Genomic DNA, 25609 nt, shown 5'->3' with positions numbered 1-25609 from the left:
AAATGAGTGGTCTCTGATTCTTGTGCCTTCTCTTGGACTTTTTTTCCTCCAGTTGGTTTGTCTTGTCCAACTATGATGTAAGAGTTTACATTTTATCTTATACTTTATTAATGTTTAAGAATGAATGAATGAATGAATGAATGAATGAATACCTAGCCACTAGAGTAAAGGTTAACAAGCGAACTGTCATTTTATTTATACCTGCTGGGAGAGGGAAAGTCAATTTTCTGCAATGGAGTGACCCTGAGTATATCAGCCACTCAAGGGAAAGCCTCATTTTCAAGAATATTTGGTCAACATACAAAGGACTCCACATGTTTTTTCGTATGTGTGATTTCATCTGGTTATAATTTTGTGATTTTAAATTTCTTTTGGGCTATTGTTTTTATTATGTTTTCTTGGTTTGGGGGTGTTTTTGTTGTATTGGGTCTTTGTTTGTTTTTCATGAGGACAAACTTAGAGTTGGGTGGGTAGGGAGGGCGAGTGGATCTAGAAGTACTTGGGAAAGGGGAACAATATTGATCAAAGTATATTTAAATTTAAAAGATTGTTTTAAATAATAGCATAAAATGCTAGTGTCTTTGTTTACTTAGAGAGACATGAGTGTGATTTTTAAATGCCTCAAAATTTCTCACTCCTCTCAAAAATTCTATCCTGATGTTTTTCTCCAGTGGTTGTGGAAAACATGAATGTGTTACAGAACTATTTCTTTTGGGTTGGATATGATCATTGCCATCTTGAGTCAGAGCATCTTGCGGGGGAAAAAAAGGAGAGGCTCTTGGGCATCATGAGGATCATAAGTTTTTATGGGTTTCAGGAGCTTTTGTGAGGTGCCACCCTCTATAAGATTATAAGAGACAGAAAGAATTGACTCTTTGGTAGTATAGCTGAATGTACAGCATCCAGTGGGACCTTTCAGTGGTACAGTTTTCTGTGAGTCTTTCATGATGAAACTGCTCTGAACTTGCCCAGGTGATTGCTCAGAGGTGCAGTTTAATTCGCGTTGCCCCTAATTCTGTAAGCTCATAGACTAGGATCTTTTCTTTGTTTTCTGGTACCCTCTCTCTGTTTCTTTGTCTCTTCAGAAGTATTGCCACAAAGAGTCTCTTTACTCTTTTTTTTGATGATTTATGTTCTGAGTGTATTTTTAAAAACACCTTTCAAATGTTTAAAAGTAAAATCCATTTCAAATTATTTGAGACATAGCAACGGACCCCAGAGTGTCTTCAAAAAAAAAAACTGAATTGTAGAGCTAAGAAAAATCTCTGTAGGTGAGGAAAGCAAGGGCCTCAGTGAAGTCCACTCTCCTGATATGGGTCTTCTCCCATCTCGCAGAGTGTGCGCTTTGGCTTCACTTTCCCTGCTTTATGTGTGTGAGACTGGAAAATGGGGGACAACCCTAGAAAACCTGTCACAACACCACACTCTAGTGTGAGATCTCAGATTCTTGGAACCTACTTCCCGAACACCACAGGTGAGTAACTGCTTGGGGCAAGCAGCCCCAAATGTTCAAATTCAAATTTCACTCAGACTTTAGTTGCAACTAGTTTTTCTCCTTAAGCCTTCACATAATATGCTTTGATTCCTCTTATTTATATTTCAGATAATGTGTTGAGCTCTTTTCTTGTACCGAGCTTAAGAAGGAAAAATTATTCTTGAAATTTCAGGCAGAATGTTGCTTTGCAAGAGGATGTTCTTCTTCTTTGGAAATGCATGCTGAGTTTAGAGATGATCTCACATGATTCCTTCAACTTGCTTTTAAGTGGTTCAGAAAAAGTAAAATATGTACATCTACCAGTTATTTGTTTAGGTAAATCAAGTAGAGCAAAATGTTAATGACTTTAAGGTCTCCATAGAGGGTTGTGGGCATGAATTGTATAACCTTAACTTTTTTTGGAAAATTACAAGAATACTTTCCATGAAGAAAAATCCACAGCGTAGATGGCTCCAGCAGAGTTTTGCTATGTGTTCAAAGACTTAAGTTTTATATATAAGGTAAATTACAAGGTAAACATTTTCAGTCCACCTTTTATTAGGACTTTTTAAATGATATTTTCATTTTGAGGCACCCAAATATAAATCATAGAATAAAAAGAGTGAGTACATTCTCACTTTCTCGCGTTAGGAACAGAAACTTTCAGGGAGGGAGGGAGAGAGAGAGGGAGAGAGAGAGAGAGAGAGAGAGAGAGAGAGAGAGAGAGAGAGAGAGAGAGAGAGAGGATATTAAGAGAAGTGACACAGTGCTTTTTGAGAACCACGGTGTTTTCATGTGAGCACTTCAGGGTTATCTGCTTTGGTGTACAAGGCGATGCTTGTTTTTCCACACAAAATCTAGCAGAGGGGTTTATTTAGTTGTGCTTCACTTAAACCATGATGTAGATCCCTTTGAGTCTTAGCTTTATATAGGTTGATTTTCCCCTAAGACTCCTCATCTTTGGAAAGCCCTGAGCCTTGACTTCTGTGTATCCTGTTCCTTGAAACTGAGGAGCTGATGCTTAAAGGATGTACTGCCAATAAACACTTGCAGACTGAAATGATGCTCCTGTCAGTTTGACCTGCAATAACAAAGTGTCACTGGCTCGCCTTTCACAACAAACGTTTATTGAATACAGTTCTGCAGAGTAGTAGTCTGGAATCAGAATGAGAGGAATGGTGGGTGTTGGTGAGGGTCCTCCTCTGGGTTAGACTGCTAACTTTTTCTGTCTCCATCTACTATACAGAGAGATAGATAGCTCTCTCATAATGGTGCTTTCAATTTCGGAGGACTTCACCCTTGTAACACAATTACCTCCCAAAGACCCCACCTTTTAATACCATTACATTTAGAGAAAAGATTTCAGTATATAAATTTGGGGGAGACATAAATAAATATCTGGTCTGTAACAAGTGCCTATGGTGTTCTGATATTAAATTTACTTCTCTAGAATCAGATTTCCTCCTGAAAATTTGACCTGGCACTTCCCACTCTTTTAATCATGTAAATATTTTAAGGGAATGCTTTTTATTTTACCTAGTATATTTGGTTGCTTTGGGCAGGAGGGCTCATCCAAATAGCCCAGTCTGTCATTAAAGGAAATAGAAGTCCCTAGAAGCTTTTGAACCTAATCAAAGAGGCCCTTACATGGTTATGCTAATGGAAAAAAAATTGTGCACCCCAGTAAACCAATGGAAGCTATCTATTTAAGGTAAGAAACCCTTTCAAAGTCTCTCCATTTAAACCATTTACATGGCTCTCTAAACCATGATGCAGGCTCTCCTCATTATAATGGCTTTAAAAATGGCATTATAATGGCAGTACAGAAAGGTTTGGTTCTTTGTACTTATAAATTATAACAGCGATAGATGTAAAGCCACATCTGTCAGAGCAGTGCCTGCTTTGGGGACACAGGGTCCTTTGGAAATCTGATGAAAGCATACACACCGAAATGGGCATAGAATTTCAGTGAGTACCTGGACCTCCTATAGCCCACAGGTCACAAAGTTGTCACTTAGTCTATATCTAGGCCACTCAACCCTGGAAATTCGCAACCTCATAGGCAGGGGACAGAAGGCAATGGGCTGATGTAGTTTATACATGTGCTAGGCCTTCATGGGCACTGAAGCTCAGCAAACAAAAATGTTCGTGTGCAGAGTCTCAGTTTGAGAGGGATGTTTCCACCTTCCTGCTCTATTTACACTTGAGAAACACAAAGCAAATTGAAGTGACACCAATCTATAAGTAGTGATTTACTGTTGAATTTTCTTTCTTGAATTTCTATTTTGAAGGTAAGAGGAACAGAGTATGAAATTGAAGCTCCAGGCAGGTTGGAAGTTAATTCTTTAGCTGGTGACCTTTCAGTATTTCATGCATCTTATCCACTTTAACAAAGGAATGAGGAAAAATTTGGAAATGTTGTTATTGGCAAAATTTAATTTAAATCTTCGCTTACTTCCCAGCATTGTGAATGTCAATGATTATAATCTTTAAAAACTGGGCTCTAGATACACCCTGAGGTTTACCACTTCTAGTCTTGTTCCAGGAGATGTTCAGGAGATACAAGGTGATTTTATTGGTGGGAGTCCATAAGAATATCTCATTCATTCTCAATTCCCAATCATCACATCCCCCCAAATGAGATGAGATGGTTCTTTTGGGATGAAAGAATATGTTATCCACGCTGGTTTATAATGTCTAGGCTTAAAAGTTATCCTCCCATCCCAACCTCCCCGATAGTTGGCATGTGACCTCCTTGACTTCAGAGTCTGGCACCTTGTTTAATTTTTCTGCCATACTTTTAGTGGTTCTCAACTGACTTTAACATGATCAAAGATCCTTAGGCTCGTGTTCAAGGACTCTTTCAATTCCAAATTGCTTACTCTTCTTGATATTAAGTCCACTGAAATGCTCCTGATTTCAGTTTATCAATGCCTTAGGAGCAGTTTTCTTACAACTTGACTCAACCCTAACAAAGCTTTGTCTCTTCTATGTCTTAGCTCTGATTAGACTTATTTAATAAAGAGTACTGAGTACTTAACCATGCTCCAAGTACTTCACTAGATACTAGGAGCATGACAATAAACAAGACAGCCCACATCTAAGGCCTCAACAGCTTTACCTGTTAAAAAAAGTAGAGGCTAGATGACTAGTTAAGAAAACAATTGGGAATACAAATTATAACTAAGTGCTGCAATGGAAAAATTAGAGGAATCTACTTCAGAAACAGTGCTCAAATGTCAGAGACCAACTTCGACAAAAATACCACTTACCAGGGTAGGGGCATGAGGATTATAAAATAAGTAAAGAGAATGAAGATGCAAGTGAAAATAATGAAACAGAAAACATAGCATAAATCTGCTCCCACTGTTGGGAGTCTCACAAGAACACCACAGAAGCCCTGATGCAGACACATGCAGGCCCCATGCTTGCTGTTTCATTTGCTCTGAGGCCATGTGGGCCCTGCTTATTTGATTCAGTGGCCCATGTTCTCCTGGTGTCCTCCATCCCCTCTGACTTCTACAATTTTTCCTCCCCCTATTTCATGGAGTTCCCTGGGGGAGGGATCCAGTGGAGACTTAAAGATAAAGTTAATGTATCTTTAAAGAAATTCAGGAAAACACACACACACACACACACACACAGTGAAAGGAAATGAATAAAACTGTTCAAGACCTGACCTAAAATTGGAAATAGACTCAATAAAGAAAATCCAAATTGTGGGAATTTTGGAAATGAAAAAAATTATGAATTTGAAAAGGAAATTCAGATGTAAATTTTACCAACAGAATACAAGGTTTGGAAGAAAGAACCTTAGGCATTGAAGACACAACTGAAGAAATGGATATATCAGTCAACGAAACTGTTAAATCTTTAAAAAAAAAAACTGATACAAAGCTTCCAGAAATTCTGGGACACTGTGAAAAGACTAAACTGGAGAGTAATAGGTATAGAGTAAGAAGAAGAATTACAGCACAAAGGCATAGGAAATATTTTCAACAAAATCTTAGAAGATAACTTTTTTAGCCTAAAGGACATGCCTATAAAGGCACAAGAAAGCATACAGAGAACCAAATAGATTGGAGCAGAAATCAAAGTCCCCTCCACACATAATACTTAGAAAACAAAACAAAACAAACATGTAGAACAAAGAATATTAAAAGCTGCAAGGGAAAAAGACAAAGTAACATATAAAGGCAGACCTATTAGAATCACACCTGACTTCTTAATGGAGACTCTAAAGGCTAGAAAGTCATGGATAAAAGTACTGCAGACTATAGAAGACCACAGATACTTATTCAGACTGCTATACCCAGCAAAACTTTCAATCACCATGGATGATGAAAATAGGATGTTTCATGGTAAAGCAAAATTTAATCAATATCTATCTATAATCCCATCCCTATAGAAGGTCCTAGAAGGAAAACTCAAGAATAAGGAGGTTAATAACACCCATGAAAACACATGAAATAAGTAATCTCAAATCAGAAAAATTAAAAGGGAAAACACACCACCACCACCAACAGCAATAACAGCAGCAGCAACAACAAAGTAACAGGAATCAAGAACCATTGGTGATTGTTATCTCTCAACATCAATGATCTCAATTCCCCAATAAAAAGACATAGACTAACAGAATCTATGTGAAAACAGGATCCATCCTTCTGCTCCATTCTAGAAACATACTTAAACATCAAGGTTAGACATTACCTCAGAGTAAAGGGTTGGGAAAAGATATTTCAAGCAAATGAACCTAAGAAACAAGCTGAAGTAGCCATTTTAATATCTAATAAAATAGACTTCAAAAAAAACAACTAAAAGAGACAGGGAAAGAAAGATACTACATATTCATCAAAGGAAAAACCCACCAATATGACAATTCAATTTTTAACATCTTTGTCCCAAACACAAGGGCACCACATTTCTAAAAGAAACACTATTACAACTTAAATCACATATTGATTCCCACCCACTGATAGTGGGAAACTTCAACACTCCACTCTCACCAACAAACAGACATGTCATCTAGACAAAAACTAAATAGGGAAATACTGACACTAGCAAATGTTATAAAACAAATGGATGTAATAGATATTTACAGACCATTTCACCCAAACACAAAGAATATGCCTTCTTGGCACCTCATGGAACTTTCTTCAAAACTGACCATATTCTTGGTCACAAAGCAAGTCTCAACAGATACAAGAAAATTGAAATAACTCCCTGCATCCTATTAGATCATGAACTAAAGCTGAATATCAACAAGAGAAAGCCTACAACTCATGGAAACTGAACAACTCTCTAGTGTGGTGATATGTGTTTGTACTATAACAAATAAAGCTTGCCTGAGGATCAGAGTGTGGAGCTAGCCACTAGTTACCCATAGAGGCCAGACAATGGTGGCACACACCTTTAATCTCAGTATGCAGGAGGCAGAGGCAGAGGCAGACAGATCTTTGTGAGTTCAGAGCCAGCCTGAGCTATGCTAGATTGATCTAGTCTCAAAGAGAAACAGAGCCAGGCAGTAGTAGCTCACACCTTTAATTCCAGTACTTGGGAGTCACATACCTTTAATCTCAACACTAAGGAGGTAGAGCGGGAAGGGATATGGCTGGGTGGAGATAAAAATATAAAGTGGGAGGAGACAAGAGTTCAAGATATTCAGCCTGTGGGTTCCTAGAGACAGGATCATCCATTTGGTCTGAAGATTCAGTAGGGGAAAGAACTAATGGCTGGCTGCTCTGTTTCTCTGATCTTTCAGTATTTTCTCCTATGTCTGATTAGACGTTTTATTACTAAGACCAATTAGAAGCAAAGCAATGCTTAGTGAATGAAAAAATGGTTTAAAAAACAATAAAGAAATTTAAGACATTCTAGAATTCAATGGAAAGGAGTACAGAGCATACCCAAACTTACAGGACACTATGAAAACAGTATTAAGAAGAAATTTCATAGCACTAAGTGCCCACATAAAAAACAATACAGAGATTGCTGTGTGAAGACCCTTCCATATGTTGATCTTATTGGCTGATAATAAAAGTTTCTTTGACCTATAACAAAGCAGAATGTAGCTAGGTGGGAAAACTAAATTGAATACAGGGAGAAAAGAAGGGCAGAGTCAAGGGAGAGGTGAGTCAGCTGACTGAGAAGCAAGATGTCAGCAGATTAGTGATGCCATGGCCATGTGGCAATACATAGATTAATAGAAATCGGTTAATTTAAATGTAAGAGTTAGTTAGTAATAAGCCTAAACTATATATATTCTGTAATTAGCACGAAGCCTCGAGTGATTATTTAGAAAAGGTTGTGGGATGGGCAGGACATAAAAACCCCTGATTACAAGAGATCTCATACTGGCATTTCACAGCAGACTTTAAAGCTCTAGAACCAAAAGTAATCACACCTGTGGTGGTTTGAGAGAAAATGACCCCCAAAGGGAGCAGAACTATTGGAAAGCATGACTTTGCTGGAGTAGGGTGGTCTTGTTGGAAGAAATGTGTCACTGTGTGGCAGACTATACCTCTTAAACTGCAAGCAAGCCAGCCCAATTAATTGTTTTCCTTATAAGAGTTGCCCTAGTCATGGTGTCTATAGAAACCCTAAGTAAGACAAAAGGAATACAAATTGGAAAGGAAGAAGTCAAAGTACTGTTATTCATAGATGATATGATAGTATAAATAATTGGTCCTAAAAATTCCACCAGGGAAATCAATATGGTGGTTACACAGAAAATTGGGAATCGATGTATCCAAGATTCAGCTATACCACTCTTGGGCATATACACAAAAGGCAATCCAGCCTACCATCATGGTGGCTTTATTCATAATAGCCAGGAGCTGGGACCAACATAGATGTCCCTCAATTGAAGACTGAACAAAGAAAATGTGATATATTTACACAATGGTGTACTACTCAGTTGCTTAAAAAATGGCATCATGAAATTTGCACATACTTCCAAAACACAGGGAAGGGAGCAGAGTGAGGAAATACTGGACCAAAGCAAGACCAAAAGCCATCTGGGTAAACTCCAAATTCTGCATCTTCATGTCTCTTCAGATCTCCAACTCCTTTCATCTTTGTTTACTGCCGCATTCTTCTTTCTCTTGGGCTGTTCCACCCCGTGTCACCAGCTTTCCTTTGCAGGGATGCCATGGCTCTGGCATCTCCAACATCTTGGGGTCTCCAAGGCAATTCAGGTTTTAACTTCACAGCTTCATGCAATGGCCTCTCTAGGCCTCCATTCAGGGATACCCCTGACACATACATGACCACAGCGACTTTTCTTAGTTGCAGAGGAAGTTTCCATCTTTTTCTTCTATCCTTAACTCTAAATCCAGAACCATGTGGCCCAAGCTGCTCAACTTCATGTGGAAAAACAAAAAAAAAAAAAAAAAACCCAGGATAGCCAAAACAATCCTGTACAATAAAAGAACGTCTGGAGGCATCACAATCCCTGACTTCAAATTCTACTACAGAGCTACAGTACTGAAAACAGCCTGGTATTGGCATAAGAACAGACAAGAGGACCAATGGAACTGAATAGAAGACCCAGTTATTAATCCACACACCTTCAAACACCTGATTTTTGACAAAGAAGCAAAAAATATCAAATGGAAAAAAGAATGCATATTTAACAAATGGTGCTGGCATAACTGGATATTAACACGTAGAAGAATGAAAATAGACCCATATCTATCACCTTGCACAAAACTCAAGTCCAAATGGATCAAAGATTTCAACATAAAGCCAGCCACACTAAACCTTACAGAAGAGAAAGTGGGAAATACACTTGAACACATTGGCATTGAAGACTACTTCCTAAATATAACCCCAGCAGCAAAGACACTGAGAGAAACAATCAATAAATCAGACCTTCTGAAGCTGAAAAGCTTCTGTAAAGCAAAGAACATAGTCAACAAGACAAAACGACAAAATAGGAAAAGATCTTCACTAACCCCACATCAGACAGAGGTCTGATCTCCAAAATACACAAAGAACTGAAGAAATTGATCATCAAAAGAACAAATAATCTAATAAAAAATGAAGTACAGACCTAAACAGAGAATTCTCAACAGAGGCATCTAAAGTGGCTGAAAGACACTTGAGGAAATGTTCAACATCCTTAGTCATCAGAGAAATGCAAATCAAAACAACTCTGAGATTCCATCTTTCACCTGTAAGAAAGGCCAAGATCAAAAACACTGATGACAACTTATGCTGGAGGGGTTGTCGGGTAAAGGGAATATTTCTGCATTGTTGGGTGGGAATGAAAGATGGTACCGCCCCTTTGGATGTCAGTGTAGCGATTTCTCAGAAAATTAGGAAACAACCTTCCTCAAGATCCAGTAATACCACTTTTGGGTATATATCCAAAGGATGCTCAATCATGTCAAAAAAACATGTGCTCATCTATGTTCATAGCAGCTTTGTTTGTCATAGCCAGAACCTGGACACAACCTAAATGCCTCTTGACTAAAGAATGGATAAAGAAAATGTGGTAAATGTACACAATGGAGTACTACACAGCAAGAAAAAAAATGGCATCTTGAATTTTGCAGGAAAATGGATGGAGCTAGAAAACATCATTTTGAGTGGGGTAACCCAGACACAGAAAGACAAGTATCACATGTACTCACTCATAAGTGGTTTTTAAACATAAAGCAAAGAAATCAGCCCACAAATCTTAATCCCAGAGAATTTAGACAAATGAGGACCCTAAGAGAGACATATATCAATCTAATCTACATGGGAAGTAGAAAAAGATAACATCTCCTGAGTAAATTGGGAGCATGGGAACTTTGGGAGAGGGTTGAAAGGGGGAGGGGAGAGGCAGGGAGGGGAGCATAGAAAAATGTAGAGCTCAATAAAAGTAAAATAAAAAAGAATCAGGCTGGCCTTGGTCTCAGAGATCTGACTGCCTCTGTTTTCTGAGTGCGGAAATTAAAGACATGCTTTTCTTTAATGCCTCTTCACAAATTGGAAATTTATCTGAGTGGGATCTTGTCCTGAGGTCTCCACTTCCTTTAGTTCATTTCTTAATCTTTTTATCTCCTTGAACAGGGATTTAGTGCTAATCCACTTCCTGTTGCTACTTTCCTCCTCAGCTTGCTCCTTTTCATTATAAATCTTAATAAGCATGAATGTTAATAATCACACAGCAGAGTCTATACTACTATGTTTTGAGAGTTTCTCTGCCAAAGGAATTAATTCAAATCTCTTCACTTTAGTCTCAAGCAGATTTTTTTTGGACAAGGGCAAAAAACAGTCACTTTCTTCACCAAAGTTTCACAAAAACGATCACTAAGCAACGTATTAATATTCTTCTCCTCTGAAACCTTCCGAGCCAATCCCCCACAGTTCAAATCACCCTCAGCACCACTGCTTCTACTAGTATGGCCCATTAAACAGCATTTAAAGTGCTGTTTTAGAAATGAATTTTTCTAATTCATAGTCCCAAGGTCCATACAAAAACATGGTTTAGCCTATCACAATAATACCCCAGTCCCTGGTATCAACTTCTGTCTTCGGGTTTCTATTGTGAAGAGATACCATGACCATAGCAGATTTTGTAAATGATATCATTTAATTGGGGCGGTTCGTTTACAGTTCAGAGGTTTAGTCCTTTAGCCTCACGGTGAGAAACAAAGTAGCATGTAGGCAGTCATGATGATGGAGAAGAAACTGAGACTCCTACATCTTGATCCAAAGGTAACAGGAAGTAAACTGGGCATGACTTGAGCATATATGAGACCTCAAAGCCTGTCTCCCCATTGACACACTTCCTCTAACAAGACCACACCTACTCCAACAGGGACACATTTCTTAACTGTGCCACTCCCTTTGGGGGGCATTTTCTTTCAAACCACCACAATGGGGTATACAGAGTCTCAACTGGCCATCTCTTGTCACCACACCAGGCTTTCTGATAGGGGGACTGGTTGCACTCAGTTGAGTTGTTGGCCAAGGGGCGGTAGTTCTGTGGAAAACTCCAAACAACCCAGGCTGCTGTTAAGACAATGGATTACTAAGATAAGAGAAACATGAAAAGCAAGTCAGCCACAAAATGTTTGACCTACAATCTTTCCCATTCACAAGATATGCTAAGACAATGGGGGCACAGAACTTGTGGAGTAAGCCAACCAATGCCTGATTTGACTTAAGGCCTTCTCCACAAGATGGAAACCATATCCAGCACCACTTGGGTAACCATGGAACAGAGACTAGATAGCCTAGAGTCCTAGCGTAAAGCCTAACGCTATTCATCTACAATATAATGATAAAATGACTCCTCATGATATTCTGTTATACTTAGAGATCAGTATCTTATTCAGTCTTCACCAGAGAAGCTTCCTACTGCTGCAGACAGGAACAAATGCAGAGACCCACAGCCAGACTTGTAGTGGAGAGAGAGTCCTTAATCACACAGCTCTACATGGAAGGTCTCCACCAAATCCCTCCTTTTAGCACTCAGGAAAACCCGCGGAAGAGGAGGTACGATGGAAGACACCAAGAGAACAGAGCTCTCTGAGTCAACTATGCGAGGCTTGTAAGAACTCATAGAGAATGGAGTAGCAAGCACAAGGCCTACAAGTGTTTCCAGGAGGTCCTCTGAGTAGATATTACAGTTTTCAGCTTAGTATTTTTATGGGTTTCCCAAGTGTTTAAATAAGCAGATCTCTGATTTTTGTGCCTCCTCTAGGAACTCTTTCTTCCATTGGGTTGACTTGTTCAAATTTGATGTGATGATTTTTGTTTTATCTTGTTTAAGATAAAATATCTTGTTAAGATATTTAAGAAAGGCAGTGCTATAAAGTTTATCCACTGAGGAAAAATGAATGAAAATGATTCATACAACATATTATATATAAAAGTAAACTATGACAGGGAAAAGTGATTGCATGTTTTTTTAATTTTTATTTTGATACAGAATCTCTCTGTGTAACCTTACTGGCCCGGAACTCGCTATGTAAACCAGGCTGGCCAGAAACTCACAGATATCCACCCACCTCTGCCTCCTGAGTACTGGGCCTAAAGACGTGTGCCACCACATCCTGCTATAAGACCTCAATGTGAAAAGGAAGGCTTTTAAAAGTTAATGTGAGATGAGGTGCTCACAAGATCTGAAGCCTACACAAAGAGCTACAGATAACTAACAAATGCTGAGATCAGGAGAAATAATCTTCCCCAAGGAAGATACCACCAATAGGTTGTCCAATACCAAATGATCAGCCCTGAAAACGTACATACAAGTAACATTTTATGCACTGAGTAGATTGTATTTATGCATTTGGGAATATATGTATGTATGTGTACACACATGTGTGACAACAAATAAATAAAAAGAGGTCATGAATTTGAAAGAGAGCAAGGGGCAGGGTTCATGGGAGGGTTTAAGGGAGGAAAGGGAAGAAGTAAATTATACAAATATATTACAATCTCAAAACATACAAAAATTAATTTTCAATGTTAGTGTGCGCTGAAAGCATGTGGACATTTTTGGGGAGAAAGGGGACTGGTAGGGTGTGATTATGGGGACAAGGAAGGAGAATATAGGAGGGGGAACAGCAAAAACTCTATGAAAGTGCTCTAATGAAACCCATTACTTTGCATGCTAATTTAAAAAGCTACTAATGGATAAAGAAATTAATGTAGATGACTGCTTTTATAATTTCTGAGTAAACAAGGCCTTATAAAACAAGAACAAAGTAGCAAACGGGAGGGGAAATGTTGATCAATTTAACTACATCAAAATTAAGTGCTTTAGCTTATCAAGAGATACAGGCTTCCCAATAGACTAAGAAGGCTGCTCATAAAGGTTAGAGAGTGTTGTAAAACTTAGAAACCAGCAGTTAACTCATGTCCAAAGTATCTAGAGCGCACCTAAAAATCAACAGGAAAAAGAAAGGCAACCTGATTTTTAAAAATTTCAATTAAACATCCAAAAGAGAAAACACCTGACAATAATCACAAAAGATGCACAAATTGGATAGTAATTATGAAAATGCAAATTAAAAATATAATGAGAAACCATTACATACCCATTGGCAGGTAAAAAATTTTAAAATCAGGAGCTGTTGAGGCTAAGAGAGTGATAGACAAATTCTTGCTTTCAAAAGCAACTGGAAAGTTGGAAACCATGACAAAACAACCAATTTCAGCAGTCTAGAAATTAAACAAATGCATACAAATTTTGAAGCACATTTGTGTTAAAAAAAAACTGTTTACATTTGATTAAAACATCCATCAAGAACAACACTCTGGTTTAGGGATGCTTCTGTCTCATTATAGTCCTATTGGTGTGGGGGTTGCATTACATTGTGACTTGGAAGCTTCTCTGCCAAGGAGAAGGGGAGGACCAGCTTTTCTTTTGATAAAGGATCAATCACTTAGCATAACTGTCAAGGGAGTTGACTTGTGAGAAGCTGGCCCACTGAGGAAAGATCAACAACTTGTCTCTGCGAGCTTAAATTTGTGGTTATTGCTGTGTCTGTGCCAAACGCATTTCTTACTGAGACTGCTCATATATCAGTGGAGAGTCCGTGAGGTATCCAGCTAGTGACCCATTATTGACTTGTTTGGAGGTTGTGTGGATAGATGCAAAAGGGTCTGGCAGAAAGAAAAAACAGAGGCACATCTTGAGAGGAGATCAAACTGTGAAGCGGTCTCTCATAAAGTTACAGATCCCCAGAGGACACTGATTTAAGATATTTCAGCATCTCTGACCAGAGAGACACAGAGAGGAAAAACAGTGAGAGAGAGAAAGTTGGGCTTAAAAATCAAGAGGTGGATCTTGAAAAACAACTAAGCAGAGACAGTAGCAGGACATCAGATATCACATATTTGCACAGTGAGGACTGACATGTCGATTTAACAGATTAGGCTCAATCAATCAATCAACCAATAAGACAACAACCACAGCAATTGGGAGAAAAGTTTAATAATACAAAGTGATCACAAAATTGATCTAAAATGTCAAGTTTTCAAGAAAAAAAACCACAAAGCATATAAATAAGCAGAAAAATACAGTTCACACATATGGAAAATATACACATATGGAAATATGTGTATTTTCCACACATATGGAAACTACCTGAGTGGACACAACAGTTGAATTAATAGCGAAAGAATTCAAAACATCTGTTAATAAATATGTGCAAAAACTTAGAGGAAGCCTTGTTGAAATTATTAACTTCAAGAAAGAGAACAATTATTCAACAACTATAGTCTCCATAAGAGCCAGGGAATTATTTCTTAAAATCACTTTTTAAAATGTTATGTGTATGTTTGGGTGTCTTAGGGTTTCTATTACTTTTATAAAACTCCATGACAAAAGTAATGTGTGGGGGACGGGGAAAGGGGTTCATTTGGCTTACATGTCCCAACCACTGTCCATAATGAAGGAAAATTAGGACGGGAATTCAAGAAGGAAGCTGGAGGAAGGAACTGAAGCAGAGGCCGTGGGGAAACACTGTTACTTGTTTTCTGTGGTTTGCTCAGCTTGCTTTCTCATACAACCCAAGACCACCAGTACCCTGTAGACTTTCCTATAGGTCAATCTAATAAAGGTGTTTGCCAAACTGAAGTTCCTTCTCCCCAGATGACCCTAGATTGTATCAGATTGAAAAAAATTGACCAGTATAATAGATCTGCACTCACGAATGCAGGTTCCTGCAGAGGTTTAAGGCATCAGATCCACCTGGATCTGGAATTATAGGCTCTTTTTTTTCTTTCTTTCTTTTTTTCTTTTTCTTTCTTTTTTTTTTTTTTTTTTGGTTTTTCAAGACAAGGTTTCTCTGTAGCTTTGGAGCATGTCCTGGAACTAGCTGTTGTAGACCAGGCTGGCCTCAAACTCACAGAGATCTGCCTGCCTTTGCCCCCCCCCCCCACAGTGCTTGGGTTAAAGGCATATGCCACCACCGCCCTGCTGAATTATAGGCTCTTGTGAGGTGCTTCATGTGGGCACTTGGAACCAAACTTAGACCCTCTGTTTTTGATTACTGAGCCCTTAGCTGAAGAGTTATGATGACAAATTTACGACTCCTGGGAGAAGAGACTGTTTTTCTCTGTGTGGAAGCTGGCAAATCTCCCATGCCCTTGTGTCTAGTTCCACACTCCACAACAGCACAAACTGGATTCTTCTGGGAGAAGAGACAGTTTCTCTGTGTGGAAGCCGGCAGATCTCCCGTGCCCTGGTGTCTAGTTCCACACTCCACAGCAGCACAAACTGGGTTTTACATGAAGGTTGGAGGAAGTAGGGTGTACGTAGTGAATCTGGGAAAAACTGGGAGAAGGGGTAGCAGCAAACATGATCAAAATTCAGTGTGTGCATGTATGATAATCTCAAAGAATTAATAAAAATATTATATTAAAGGGGTCCCATGGGAACCTCTAAGTAACACAGCTTGTTGCCAAACCTATACGTGGCTCTCTACAAACTGAAGGCAAGGGCCCATTTCTTAAGATAACACCTACACAACTCACTGAACACACAGAAGCTGAACTGGTGCCTATATAAAGCCTTTATCCCTACAGTCTAGCTCCTTCCTTACAGGAAAGTACTCTGTACTCTACTGAAGGAGAAATGCAAATACCGAGCCAGCCACAACCCCTTTTATCTACAATGCTGTACCCCCTGAAACATATGCTAGTGCACCAGGGGCGCAAAATTTGTGAAATTAACTAGCCAGTATCTGAGTTGACGTGAGGCCCACTCCGTGAGATGGAACTCACACGTGACACTGATTGGGTGATCAAGAACCTGAGGCTAGCTAGCCTAGGGACCAAAGGTAAAGCCAAATGCTCCGTTTCTAAAAATGTAGCAATAAAATAACTCCTAATGACATCCTGCCATACTCCTGGATCAGCGCCTTGCTCAGCCATCACCAGAGGCCTCCTCCTGCGGCAGAAGAGAATAAATAACAGAGAGCCACAGCAAGACATTATGCAGAGAGTGAGGGACCTTGGAGCACTCAGGTCTAAGTGGGATGTCCTTATCAAAGGCCTCCTCCAGAGCTCAGGAAATCCTTCATAAGAGGAGGTGGAACGAGTGTAAGAGTCAGCGAAGATAAACACCAAAAAAACCAAGGCCTGCTAAATCAAGATCAAGGCACAGATGAACACACAAAGACTGAGGTTAGCATGTTCAGGGCCTGCACGGATCTGCGCCAGAAAGGGTCTTAGAGCTGAAAGTGTAGGAGCCAGCCATGATAAGCTAAATACGAACAGATCACCCAAAGGAAATTCTTTACTTCCAACCATTATCACCTGTGGAAGTAGGACTCAGCCATTGATAAATTTAAAAGAGGCCTGAGTCTCAGTAGTTTACCCTGAAGCAATACCTGGTTGCTGGAAGAACCACAAACTGAGATTACCTGAGCACCACCCAAGAACAGACCACCCAAAAGAATTGCCTAACATTCCAACCACTGTAGTTTGTCACCTGCCATCACACACTCACCAGGACACCCCTAGATAAATGTCAGCCAATCAGGGGTCCTGAATCTCAGAAACCTCTCCCCACCACCTTTACTATGATAAAAAACCTACTCTAACTGAGTTCAGGACTCTCTGATTATTCCAATACGTTGGAGATGCCAAGTTTGCAAACTTGCATAAAATAACGGCTGTTTGCTTTGACATATGGAGACTCAGGTTCCTTGTTGACTTTTGGGGGACTTTGTGGGTTTGAGCATAACAAAAGAAAATGTGGACACATGATCCAATTGCTTACACTGAAGCAATCTCCAATAGACAACCATTTACAAGTAAAAATTTAGTTTTCTCCAAGGTGGTCTCACTGGGGAAATAAACTATTCTTACAGGTAGGCTGTATGCCCAGTAGTAGATGGCAAACAGAAAACAAACTCAGCGGCATCCTTGGAGGTTCACTGTTTGGGGAGGCTTAGGAGTCATGGTTTTGTTGGAGGAACTATGTCACTGGTGGGTGGGCTTTGAAGTTTTAAAAGTCATGCAACATTTCTATTTAACTCTCTGCTTCCTGCTTGTGGTTTAATGCCTGAGCTCTTAGCTTCCTGCTCTAGCCGTCATGCCTACCTTGGGCCACACGTACCTATTGTGATTATGATGGACTCTTATCTCCCTGGAACTTTAAGCCCAGGTAAAACCTTCACTCTATAAATTGCCTTTGTAATGACATTTTATCATAACAATAGAAGAGCAACCAATACAGAGACTGTTAGAGACCAGTGGTACAATGTTAAGCCTATTAAAAAAAAGCATTCAGTGAGAATTAATGGTGGGAGATAGAAAAGTAGAATAGGAAGGGGTAAAACAATTTGGGAACAAATGACCAAAAATCTCCCAGCACTGATAAAGTATCTTAACATACTATTCTGAGAATCTCAAACAACCTAAGGAAGATAAGTACAGAGTGCCACACCTAAAGTCATAGTCAAACTGCTTAAAACAAAATGTGTCAAGTCATTTCAGAGAAGGAGCATTATATTTATTGGAGCAGTAACACAATTATGAGTTTTAGTACTAGACACAATGGAGGTAAAGGGGAAAAAGGAATTATGCATATGTTCAAAGTGTTGACTAAAATTGTTTAATAAAAAGTTTATTTCTCATAGAACAACCATTTGAAAATTAAAATAAATGCATTTCCTGATAAACAATGACTATGATCATTTTGTAGCATACCTGACTTAGAAAGCATCCTTAAGGATTTAAGGAAGCCCTTCATGTTGAAAGGAAGGGACAATAGGTAGTAACTAGAATTTATAGGGTGACAGAGAGTGTGCCACAAATGGTTAATATATAGGATAAAGACATTTTCATCTCTTTTTTAAGAGAAACAAAACTGTATAAAGCAACAGTTATAATGTTGTATTGCTGGCCTTAAAATATAGAGATGTAATATGTGTGCCATTAAAATAATAGCACAAAGAGGGGAGGCATAATGGAGCTTTATAGGAGCAAATGCTCCGTAATTACCCAGAATTAAGTTCATATGAGTTTGGAGCAGATTGTAGTGTTATGCTTCATATTGTAATCTCTAAGGCAACCACTAACAAATCAATGAAAAAGTATAATAATAACCAACAGAGAAATTAATGTGGTACACTAAAACTATTTAACATCAAAGATGGCAGACAATGAGGAAAAACAAAGGCTAGAGTTATATAAAAGAAATGATAATCCCAGATATGATTAAGCTATAACAAGATTTAAATTAATCATGTATTGTAAAATAGCCAATCAAAAGACAGAGATTGTCAGAGTGGGTTAAAAATAAAAGGACTAACTATGTGCTGCTTTCAAAAGACAGACTTTAGATTCAAAGGCAAATCAGTTGAAAGTCAAAGACTGTAAAACTTACACCATGCAAAAAACAACCCAAAGAAAACATGGAGTGTCAATATTAATAACAGATGAAACAGAGTTTATGATAAAGAGTATTTTTTAAACAGACATTTTATGAGAATAAGAGTCGATGCAAAAGGAATATATAACATTTACATGCACATGTGCACACACGCACACGTGCACACACATACACACCCTTAAATGAGCTATTCAGAGGAAACAGGAGATTCATTGTAGTTGGAGAGCTCAATACCTGCAGTAAGAGATAGTACAGACAAGCAGAACATTGCTGATACAGAAGCTGTGAATAATCCTATCCACCGACTTAACATAACTGGTATATAATACAGCCTACAACAATTGCAAAATATTATTTTAAGGAGCACATGGAACATTCGCCAACATAGAACAGATGTTAGTTCCTAAAAGAAGCATCAGCACATCGTGATGGAGTGAAATCATACAAAGTATGTTCTCTGATTACAGTATAACTAAAAACAAAAAATCAATAGTTAAAACTTGGAAATTGCAAGTATTTGGAAGTTTAAAACACTCACAAACTCCCCATGGGCGAGAAAAGAATTCTCAATGGAAATTGGAAAGTATTATGAATTGAGAAGAAAGCAAAGCTTCTGGAACTCAGCCCAAGCACTGTGTTTTTAGGAAGACTGAGTTTGAGACCAGCCTGGTCTACAGAGTGAGTGCCAGGACAGCCAGGGCTACACACAGAAACCCTTTCTTGAAAAACAAACAAACAAAAGTTTCTAAATGTGTTTAAAAGAGTCAAAGTAAACTAAACTCCTACCATAAGAATTTAGAAAAATAGAAGCAAATGACATTCAAGGCAAATGGAAGGAACAAATGATCAGAGTGGAAATCAGTGAAACGTCAGTCAGAAAAGTAATAGAGAAATATTTAATAAAACTAAAATTTGATTTTCTGGAAGAATAATAGAATTAACCAGTTTTGAAAACATACCCATCACAGGAGACCACTTCCTAGGTAGAACCCCAGTAGCACAGACAATAAGAGCAACAATGAATAAATGGGACCTCCTGAAACTGAGAAGCTTCTGTAAAGCAAAGGACACTGTCAGTAAGACAAAAAGGCAACCTACTGATTGGGAGAAGATCTTCACCAACCCCTCATCAGACAAAGGTCTGATCTCCAAAATATACAAACAACTCAAGAAACTAGACACCAAAACTCTAATAAACCCAATTAAAAAAATGGGATACTGAACTGAACAGAGAATTCTCAACAGAAGAAGTTCAAATGGCCAAAAGACACTTAAGGTCATGCTCAGTCTCCTTAGCAATCAGGGAAATGCAAATCAAAACCACTTTGAGATACCATCTTACACCTGTCAGAATAGCTAAACTCAAAAACACCAATGATAGCCTATGCTGGAGAGGATGTGGAGTGAGGGGAACATTCATCCATTGTTGGTGGGAATGCAAACTTGTGCAGCCAATTTGGAAATCAGTGTGGCAGTTTCTCAGGAAACTGGGAGTCTAAAAATACATGATTCCAAAGTCAGATACTGCTATTCCCATTGAAGCGATGTATAACCAAGAATTTCTTGTGAGTATGGACACAGTTAATCTTAATTAATATTAATGTGACAGGTAAAATTCTAACATGATCTCCAAAGATCCTGACCTTTGATCTGCACATACCTTTTAACAATTATTTCATGAATCACTAATTCATATATTATGGTGAAGGGGTTTTACTGATATAATTGGTTCCCAAGTTAGGTGACTGGTAAGGAAAATTGTGTGTGGGTTTGACTTAATGACATTAGCCCTTCGCAAGCAGAGAGAGAGCTCTCTAGCGGGTTTCCAAAGGAGAAAGCAGTTGGGAGCCTAGCCTTTAATGGTTGAGCCATCTCTCTAGCCCAAACAATTATCACATGTACTCACTCATAAGTGATTGTTAAACATAAAGCAAAGAAAATCAGCTTACAAATCACAATCCCAGAGACCTTAGACAACAATGAGGACACTACATGCATAGATCTAATCTATATGGGAAGTAGAAAAAGACAAGATCTCCTGAGTAAATTGGGAACTTGGGGACCTTGCGGGAGGGTCAAAGGGGAGGGGAGAGGCAGGGAGGGGAGCAGAGAAAAATGTAGAGCTCAATAAAAATCAATAATAAAAAAACTTAAAAAATAAAAAAGGAGAAGTCAGACAGAAGTTTGACATGCTATTGCTGCTTGAATATGGAGATAGCAGAGGATATCACATACTGTTGCAGCTACAATCAGTCCCCAAACGTTAATCATCAAGAGAATGAGCACCTCAGGGCAGCAATGCCAAGGAACTCAATTTTCTCAACAACAGCTTGGAAGCAAATTGTCCCCAGAGTCTACAGCACCAAGATTTTAGTCTTGTGATAGTCTGAGCAGAAAACTCAGTTATGCCTTCAAACTTACACAACTGAGAGTTAATAAAGCTTCTGAGATTGTGGTATTTTGTTATGCAGCACTAGAAAGCTAACATAATTAGCAAACCAAATTCTGCAACATATAAAAAGGATTATGCACTATGACACTATGAAATTTATTCTAGTAATGTTATGTTGACTTAACATCTGAAGATCCATTAATGTTATATGGCATAGTAATAAAATAAAGGACAAAACCCACACAATCATGCTAAGAGACACTGAAAAACTTGATAGATGTCAATATAATCTATGATGGAACAAACAAGGAAGAGAATAGAACTGCTTAACTTAGAAAAAAAGCTATCAACAGAAAGATCCATCATGGCGAAAACTAAATGCTTGTCTTTAAGTTCAGAAGAAAGGTATAATGACCCATCTTAGACACTTAATAACAACATAAATTGTTGCTTAACAACATGTCAATAACAACATAAATTGAAAGTACTGTTTTTAACAAATAGAAAATCCTCATATCTCATGATCCACTGGTTTAATTACTGTGTGTAACCTAGAACAATTGCTATATATGTTCATGGCTACTTTATGATACTTTAAAGCTGGAAAAAAGCAAATGCCCGAAGAGAATAGAGAAAAATGAATCAATAATATGCTTATGCAATAAAATGCAATCTTGCAAAGGAAACAAGTATACTAAATTTATACACACCAACATAAATGTGTCTCACAATACATTAAGTATAATAAAGAAGCAGTCAAGGAATGTACAAGGATGATCCATGTCTATGAAACTAAGGCATAAAAAAAGTTTCTCAGCTTTTTGGCTAAGATCGCATGAAATAAAGTTATAACTAGGCAATGTTATTTAAGGATGACTATATACATAGAGGAGTCATGAACAAAGCAAAGGATTTGTTAAACAAGTGTAGAGCAGTAATCATAAGAGAGAGAGGAATAATCGAATGAAGAGGCAACATAGCATAAATACATTTCTTTTTGAGGCAGCATATATTATTTGTAAAAAAAAATAGCATGATATTTCTATACATGTCCATGGTGTACTTTGATTGTATTTGTATGAACACACACACAGCAACATCAGCAGAAAGAAAACATGTGCCTTACATGCATGTTATTATATTGCACCTCCATTATATTTTTTGTTGTGTTGACAGTGCAAACCACATGCTAGGCCAGTGCTCTATCACTGAGCTATATCCCAAGCCATGAGTAAGGCACTTCTACAGTGCTAGAGATGCTGACCTTAGAAAAAAGCTATCAACAGAAAGATCCATCATGGCAAAAACTAAATGCTTGTCTTTAAGTTCAGAAGAAAGGCATAATGACCCATCTTAGACACTGTTAAGATCTAAGGTGGTGTTAAGGTCTAAGGTGGTGGTAAATGGGTGTTCATTTGGTAATTATTCCCTACATTGCATGTGTGTTCCATATGGTCTTTTCTATCTATGATATATCATTATTAAAGGCTTAAAAAGTAATGAAAAATATAATTAGGTGGTAGCATTAAAGGAACTTGACAGTGATGAGTACTGAGAAAAGAATCACGGATCATTCCCAGGCTCAGAGATAAATTTGTGGAAGTGACGATGAAGCACCATGGTCAGACTTGAATGATACTTAGGGAATAAAAATGGCAGGAGTCAATTTGATATGGTGAACTAATCTATAGGAATGATGAAAACCCGTATCTAAGCTTCTGATTTGGGGATAGACTGGGTGAATTTAAAATGTGGTGAAATGGGGAGTGGTGATGAGGCTGGATGAGCAAGGTCATTAGCAAATGGTTGGATAACTGAAGTTAGCTGAGAAGGATCTAAAAGGTGATACAAAAAAGATCCTGTTTACTACATAAACTCAGTGGAGAAGCCAGAGTAGCCTTTTACTAACATTTGGAAAATATAGCTAACATTTATTGACTGCCTATCATATACCAGGTATACAATTTCACACATTGTATCTTTTACTCTTTTGACAATTCTATGAGATCGTTTAGTTATCTCTTATTAAGTAGGCTAAGTAATTTTTCTAAGATCACACATCAGGAAGGAAAAAGAGCTGGGATTAGAACACCAATAATCTGACTGTAGACTCTATGGTTTTTTTAAAATGCTATGTCCTAAAATTTCAGTCACAGAATGTGGTTGAGAGAACCTGATGCTAATGCCACCCAGCTTTAGAGATGCCTTGGGTTTCGCTGGCATGGATGTGTTTATTCCTCATAATTCCTTTTAGAACTTGATACCAATGATACCAAGAGATCTCCTATCTTGTTCTTCTTTGGTATATGACTAGATGTTGACCTCTCTGGTTATCCCATCTTAAGTCCCACCTCTGGTCATCCTCAAGCCACACCAGTCTCATCATGGACTCACTTCCTGCTTCCCTCCCTATCAGCATTTTCCAGTGACTTCTGGAGCCCACATTCTGAGTTATGGATCTCATTTAGGATAAGGTCACTCTGTGGCCTTTTTAAAACCCGATGCTCATCATTGTGCTTTGAATTCCAGGACTGAGAGTTATTACAGATTGACACCAATTTCAAGTGACACTAAACCCACTGAATTTCCACGTTCTTTAGTGAAGAATCTGTCACTTAGATCATACAAGCTCCTCACATCCTCTTGAGATTTACTTTTGCTTACCTTACTTCTCTTCTTTTTTCTTTCTTTCCCTTCCTTTACTCCCTCCTTCCCTCTTTCCTCCTTCATTCCTCCTCTATTTTCTTTTCTTTCTTTTTCTTTCTTTCTTTTTTTCTTTTTTTCTTTCTTATTTTTCTTCCCTTCCTTCCTTTCTTCTTTCTTTCTTTCTCTCTTTCTTTCTCTTTCTTCCTGTCTTTCTTCCTCTTTCTCTCTCTTCTTCTGAGGCAAAGCCTATGCTCAACAATAGCTCAGGCTAGCTTTGAACTTGTGATCATCCGTTCTTGTGATCTTCCAGTCTGTTGAGTGCTGGGATTGTGGGTGTATTTCACCATACCCAGCCTCTATACTTCATGTGGGATTCCCCTCTGTATGCTGTGAATATGTTTTATTACCATTGGTTAATAAAGAAGCTGCTTTGGGCCTATAGCATAGCACAATGTAGCCAGGTGGGAAATCTGATATATAGAGAGAATAGGCGGAGTCAGGGAGATTCCATGTAGCTGCCAAAAGAGAAAGACATGAGCCACCAGCCAGAACCTTACTAGTAGGCCATGACCCTCGTGGTAAAATATAAAACAATAGGAATGGGTTAATTGAAGATGTAAGAGTTAGTTAATAAGAAGCCAAAGCTAGTAGGCTAAGCAGTGTTCTAATCAATACAGTTTCTGTGTGATTACTCAGGTCTTAGCAGCTGGGAAGGAATAGTAGTCTCTACCTACATATACTATTCTTTAACTGACTCAGCTTACTACTGCCAAGAGAGTTTTCATAGATGTCTCCTTTTCCTTTTTACCTTCATAGAGTTCCCCAAGCAGTGGCAGGAACAGGAACCTTTCCATTTATTTCTACTGAACATCACACGGACTTCCACTATATATAGCAGCATATATTATCCAAATTACTTTTTCACAGAGGTCAGTAAACTTGTGGAACCTAGGTCACAACCTACTCTTGTGAGTTTTGCTTAGCTTGTATCATAGAGTTCATTATGTGAAGAACATTTGGACTAAGCTCATGCTTCCTTTTGGCTTCAGTCACCTGGAGCTGAATAGTAGCTGCCTCTTTTAATCTTCATTTGTATTTCATTTAGCCTTCTGTGTTAGAAGTCATTTGTCTCACATGTCTGGGCATTTGAATCTGTTGATTGTAGTATGCAGGCCTATATTAAATCTGATATCTGAGAGTCATTGAGTACTGTTATTTGCACTAAGGTGGGCACATGTTTTGTTTCATTTTGTATTCTGGATCTCAGAATCATTTAGCATATAGTAGAGAGTAAATGTTAGAAGAATGATTGTTCAATTTGTAATATTTCATTTGATTGGATTATTGATCCTTACGTTTTGTTCATCTCTGTATTTTCCCCTTTCTATGAGACTCTGAAGCCTTTACGCTTGACCTTTGGACTTACTTGGACCAAGGGCATGTGAGGCGATACAATGTAAGTAATCAAGGATGTGTGATTGGTGAAGCCTTTGAGTTCTAAGATAATTTACATATCAACTATTCTCCTATTTGAAGTGCACAATCCAAAGGCTTTTAATATAGTCCTAGAGATGTACATAAGATTCCAGAACACTCATCCTCTTCCTATAGAAAACCCATACCCTAGCACATCATTTGCCCAAACAACATCATTTCACCAGCAACACAAGTCCTCAAATTTGTAGTTGAGCATTTGCTTCTTCTCAGTATCCCATAAGAATGGTAGCATACAGCATGTGACAATTTGCAT

The sequence above is a fragment of the Myodes glareolus genome, chromosome X (genome assembly GCF_982192425.1).
Source record: "Myodes glareolus chromosome X, mMyoGla1.1, whole genome shotgun sequence".
In the NCBI taxonomy this organism is placed as follows: domain Eukaryota; kingdom Metazoa; phylum Chordata; class Mammalia; order Rodentia; family Cricetidae; genus Myodes; species Myodes glareolus.
Note: the sequence above shows the minus strand (reverse complement) of the source record.